Here is a 6,000-nt window from a genome sequence, read left to right as displayed (position 1 = left end):
GCAAACAAAAATTTATAAAACCAAACATGCAACCCACGTTGAAGAAAACTGGCTTGAGATGACCCGTTGCTTTGGGTCACCTCAGTCATTGATGCCCACATGTGTGGAAAACCAAGCCCTGAGTTCACTATTGTACATGCTTGGAGTCTGTCACATGGAAATGCATGTCAATGGACACATCCACAGGAGGAAGGACATGTAAATGCATATCCTTGGCTTTCCTAAGTTAGAAATTATTTTATTGGGCCTGGCTTCAAAAGGGTCCAGAGGTCATTGGTGGGGAAGGAGGAGAATCTTCCTTTTCTTCATTTATTTATTGCTTGCATGATTTTTTCCTGCAGGCACCAATGACCTCTCTAATACAAAAATGTTTCCAAGAAGGCTGATGATCAAGGCAGCCTGGGGACACGTGCAGCCTGGAACTCACTGCTCTCCAGACCCTCTGGTTCTTTGTAAGGTTGACAGGCCTTCTCTAAGTGGACAGGTGAGGATGTGGGGTGGCATGGGCAGAGGAACAGGCTACAAAGGGATCTGCACGTCCACAGCTCCCCTTCTGGAGCTGCAAACCTGTTATTTTGCATTCTTCTGACGGTACTGCCCTGTGCAGCTCCTGATCTGACACAGGCTTCTTTCCCACCCCACCACTAATGTGAGCTTCCCCACTTCCGGCCTCCCACTCACCTGACAGTCCCCCCAGGCCAGGCAGCCCACATCCTGCCCTACTTCCCCTGGGATGAAGGCTGGGTCTTGTACCCTCCCTGGATTGGGGCAGCCAGGTTAGCTCACCAGGTTGAAGGGTGGAGATAGAGAGATTCGTATCCTGGGACTAACTCTGAAAAGCCCAATGTTATGCCCGACAGAAAAGCTCTGCTGCCCCCAAAGCCCCTGGAGCCATCTCAGGGTGGCCAGGGACACCTGACAAAAGCCCTAAACCCCACACAGTACCAGGGATGGTGGGTTTGGCTGTGACCTCCCAAATAAACCCCTGCCCACGACTGAGCTGGTGACTCTCCAGTTCCTCTCAAGCTCAGCTCAGAAGCACCAACCCGGGTGCTAGCCTAACACCCCAGGACAGCCCTGGCCCTCATCCTCACCTAGGGACAGCGACTAGAGCCACAGCAGTACCTTGTATGTGAACAGCACTAGACAGTGTTCAAAGCACCCTGAGCTCCACATAAAACCCCACAAGGAAGGACGGGCAGAGGTGCCACCTGCATTTGCACAGGTAGGGAATTTGAGCCAGTTATCTGGGTCCCGTGCTGGTGAATGGGAACCAGAACCAGAGCCTGTGCCTTTGGACTCCCAGTCAAGGGCTCTTTCCCTCAGAAAGCAGTACTTCCTGGTATATGTCATGCTTCTGGGACCCCCAATACCCCTGTGTCTGAGAGCCAGGGAAGCCCAGTCCATGTCTCCCCAACCTCCGGACTTGGCGCTCCTGACGCTGTGCACACAGCCCTGAGCTAGCCCTGGCCACTGCCCTCTCCAGCTGACGACACGCAGCGGGCTCGAGGCTGTGGTCCTGCTGTGACGTGGCCACTGTGGGCACCTGCCTCCAGCCCACGGCCCTGGCTGAGTACCTAGAAGGTCATGTGAACAGAGGAGAGCTGTGGGCTTAGGATAGGCGGAAGGTTTGCCAAGTTTTGAGGCCACAGAAGCACCTTCTTCAAATGCAAGCCCATTAAAACCAGAGGAGCAACACCGACTGACATGAAAGCCCGGCTGGGCCCTGCCTCCCCGACCCGGCCAAGGCATCCCCTTTTTCCCCAGGCCCTGGAGCCACCTGCAAGGAACACCTAGGCCACTTCATCGAACAGTTTTAAACGCCATCCCAGAGCCCTCCTGGCTGGGCACTCCCTGCCTTGGGGAGCCCTTGCCTGTTCTGGTTCAACACCCACTCTCTGCCCGCCAGAGTCCCAGAAACACCCTGTGGGGTTGTGTCCCTGAGCGTGCCAGGCTTCAGGGGGAGGAGGACAGCGAGGAAGGGGCAGGGGACAGCTTTCTGATTCTTCTCCCCTAGAAATCCTGTCTGAGGCTCCAGTATCCAGAGGGAGGCAGAGGAGAAATGGTTCCTGCGCGTGGGCGCCTCCCCGGCTGCTGGGGAGCATGTAGGGGGTGCACACACACACACAGGCGCAGAAGCAGGTCCAAAAGAGAAACCACATAAAAGCAAGCCCAGGCTCCCCCAGCCACGCAGAATAACACATCCCAGTGAGGGGCCGCTGGAGTGAAGGTGGGCCAGAACCCGGGTGAGGCAATGGGATGTCCTCCCAGGAAAGGCCTGCGGGGAGAAATGAAGACCCCTGAGGCCGATCAGGTCACACACCTCAGCCAGCAGGAGAATGCTGGGCAGCCTGCGCTTGGCACGCATGTGGGGCGGGGATGCTTCTCCCAGGTGTGCCCTGAGCTGTTAGTTTGGGTTGGGGGTGAGTGAGGGGCACGGGGGCAGGGCGGGCAGCCTGCCAGCGGGGACCCACAGCAAAGGCATCAAATGCGAGAGGAACCAGCCCCCCGTACCCAGCCCCTGCATGTAGCCAATGTTAAACAAATGATGTTTGAATGACAGAAGGAAAGGAGGAAGGAGGGGAGGGAGGGAATGGCTCTGTTTAGCTGGATCATTCTCCTTACTGAGGGAGGAAAAGAAGAAATAAGACAGTCATCAATGAGGACTATTTTTTACTGAACAATTTTACTGAATAAATGGTTTCGAGCTTGTAAACATTAAAGCCTCTGAAAAGAAACAGTGACACGAATTCTGGAGACGTGAGTTCAAGGAGCTTCCCGACCGGTTCTGAGTAAGAACCCCACCCCCGTAACCCCTTCACCCTCCGCGGAGCTGCAACAACCCAGGCGACAAGGGCTTCCCAGAAGGGCCACCTCCCTGCCCCACACACAGCCGGGAGCCCAGCCAGCCTGAGAGGTGGGCGGGATCCTGAGCTTCCTGCCAAGGGCCAGCAGGGCCCAGGGGTCTGTCGGACGGGCCTCTCAGGCAAAGCTCATCTCCGAATCCCCCTCCCCAGCTCGGCTCCAGGGAGAGGGCCTTCCAACCCTCACACAGCTTTCCTCCCCTCATTGTCCCCCTGGAGACACGTGAGGCCGCGCCCCAGGACTCCCTGTCCCGGACCCACATCCTCCTTCTCGGAGCCTGGACTCAGAGCTCCCCGGAGCGAGAAGTTTCCTGAACAGGCTGGTCAGGTCTCCACCCTTTTCTGGCAGATGGTGAGAGGGGGCAGGGCAAACGGGTGATCCTGGGTGCAAGAAGGCTGTGTGTGCCTTGTGAGAAGAATATGTGAGTGAGATAAGCTTCGTCCTCACACAGAACCAGGCTCCGCGTTTAGGGGTATCTTCTGAGCCCTACCCTGTGGGCGGCGCCTGTGCTTCTCCTGCTCACCTGCACCCCTGCTTCAGCGGGGCTTGAGGGGTGGGCGAACAAGACTGTCTGAGGCAGGGGTGAGCGTTCAGCCATGTGTCGGCTCGAGGTGGGAGGTGGGCGTCCCAAGTGACCCAGAGCTGAGAGCTCAGCTTCAGGCCTAACACGGGCCCAGCTGTATACGGCTCTTTGAAAACTGTGCTGCTTCTGCAGAGCCGCTGGGCCCACCACCTTGGAGGATGTCTATGACAGAGCAGGCAGTGGTGGAGGGAGGTCTGTGGCTGCAGAACATCCGTTCCCTGGCCTGTCCTCACAGCCCTCCATCCACTCGCCCCTTCAGTTTGCACCCCCAGATGCCTGTCCCCCTTCCCCACTGAAAACACCGTCCCTGGCTGTCACCCCACCTCACAAAAGACAGACGTCTCCACCACCTGCCCAGCACACCATCCTGGCCCTTCACCTGAGATGACCCTTGAGGACCCCCTTCATTTCAGGGCCCAGGAGGAGCAGAGGGCACCCCTGTTCTCACAGCCTGAAACCCTGAGACCTGCAGGGAGGCTTGCTGGGGTGCCTGGGGGGCTGGGGTGAGGGCTTGGGCCTGGCTCCACAAAGCCACCACTTTGTCTAACTAGGTGTGAAGTGGGCCTCTGTGACGCAGGCTGAGGACCAACCCACCAAACGTGATTTCTGCAGGGAAACCAGTTCTGAATCCTGAGCCACCCGCTTGCAGAGGTGAGCAAGTCCAGGATTTGTGGTGATTTGGGTGCTGGGCGGAGGGCAGAATTCATGGCCCAGACCCACGGTGGCCGCCTGCCATGGGCACAAGCCCAAGCTGCTCTCCCGGCCCCCCAGGCCTGCACCCTCGCCCTCAGTCTGTCGTCTGCAGCTCCCATCATCCCTTCCAACTTCTGCTGCCAGTTACCAAAAGACCCAGCACATCACTGGGCCAACGGAGCTTTGAAAACACAGTTGGTCCTCACTACTCACAGATTCACCTAGTCACTAAAATGTTTTACCCCAAAGTCAATACTCAGGGGTCTTTCATGGTCCTTCGTGGACACACGCAAAGTGGTGACAATTTGAACTGCCTGACAGGACGTTCCCAGCTGAGGTCACAAGGTGATACTCTGCCTTCTCGTTTCAGCTCCCCTGCTGGAAACAAGTCTAGTTAGTGTCACATTTTAAAATTTTTGTGCTTTTGGTGATTTCACAAGGATGTTCCTAAGCACAAGAAGGCTGTGATGTGCTTTATGGAGAAAAGGTGAGTGTGAGACAAGCTTGGTTCAGGTGTGAGTTATTGTGCTGCTGGCCATGAGCTTGACATTACTGAATCAACAATATATATTAAAGTGTCTTTAAACAGAAATACACATAAAACAAGGTTGTGTATTAATCAGCTGATAAAGCTTGTGTCCAGAGGCTCACAGGAGCCTAACCCTGTATTTCGTCTAGGGGCAAAGGTTTAGTGTTTGTTAGGTCAGTGTTCCTCCAACTTTACAGAGCGTAACTACTGCGAACAATGAGAATCCACCATCCAGGTACTATGCCTGGGCCCACCTGGATTTAGCTTATCAGGATCTCCTGGGCTTGGGGGCCAGCATCTGTGTTTTTCAAAGCTCCACAGGTGATTCTGATGCAGGGCCTGGGTGGGAGCCGCTCCAGTGATTCCTTGAAGCGCCCATGTTAGACCTGCTGGGCCTGGATGGTGGCAGCCCTGAAACGACCTTCCGGCACCACTGGGAGATGATGTGTAGTGTGATTTGGTGAAGAGGACACAGGACTGCCATGGTCATTGGGACCTGAAGACTCTGTGTGACCTCAGGCAGGTCGTCTAACGCTCAGGGCCTCAGCTTCCCCACCCACCTCATGAAGGTAATAACACCTGTGCGTGGTGGGGTTTTGCTCTGACATTCCAGCATGTTTGTGGGCTGGGACGCCAGGAGTCCACTGGTGTCTTTTGAGAGAGAACTTGTTCCCAGAGGAAAGGAGATGGCCTCAGCCATCTGGTGAGGGACAGCTTGGAGGACCACCCCTTAGGTTTCACCTCCTGGGCTTTTCTGGCAGCAAGATTCAGACTCAGTCAAGTAACTTCAGGAAAAGAGGTTTTATGGGAAAGAAAGATGTTCCTGGGAAAGGAAACAGAAACCCCCAGGATCCCAGCAGCCAGTCTCTGTCCCTCCCCCAGAGGCACCGAGTCTCCTGTCCCCTCTCCTCCCCCTGCCCAGCTTCCACCTCAGTGCTGCTCACTCTTGGCTGTGTATCTCAGGAGTGCTCCTCTCAGCTAGCTCAGTTTTTACGACCCTCCACTGGCGTTTTCCAAGGCAGGAACGAATGGGTCCACCTTTCTGGGGCACGGTTGCTGGCTGGCCAGCCCTGTGGGTCAGCTGCAGGGGTGGGTGGCCGTGTGGGACTGGCCACCACCCTGTGCCTCTGTCCTGCAGCAGATCTTCCCGAGCCCTCTGCGGCCCGAACACATGCACAGAGTGACGAGGGAAGCTTCTGGAGCAGCCCAGGGCCCGGCCTCCCAAAAAGCTCTGTGGGCAGAACAGGCCAGAGGTGGGATGCCACCCGTTGGGGGGTGCTGAGACACCGGAGCTGAGGTGGCACGTGTCCCCTTTCCCCTCACCGTCCCT

The sequence above is a fragment of the Mesoplodon bidens genome (assembly GCF_964165515.1).
Source record: "Mesoplodon bidens genome assembly, chromosome: 2".
Taxonomy (NCBI): Eukaryota; Metazoa; Chordata; class Mammalia; order Artiodactyla; family Ziphiidae; genus Mesoplodon; species Mesoplodon bidens.
This window is presented reverse-complemented; position numbering follows the sequence as displayed.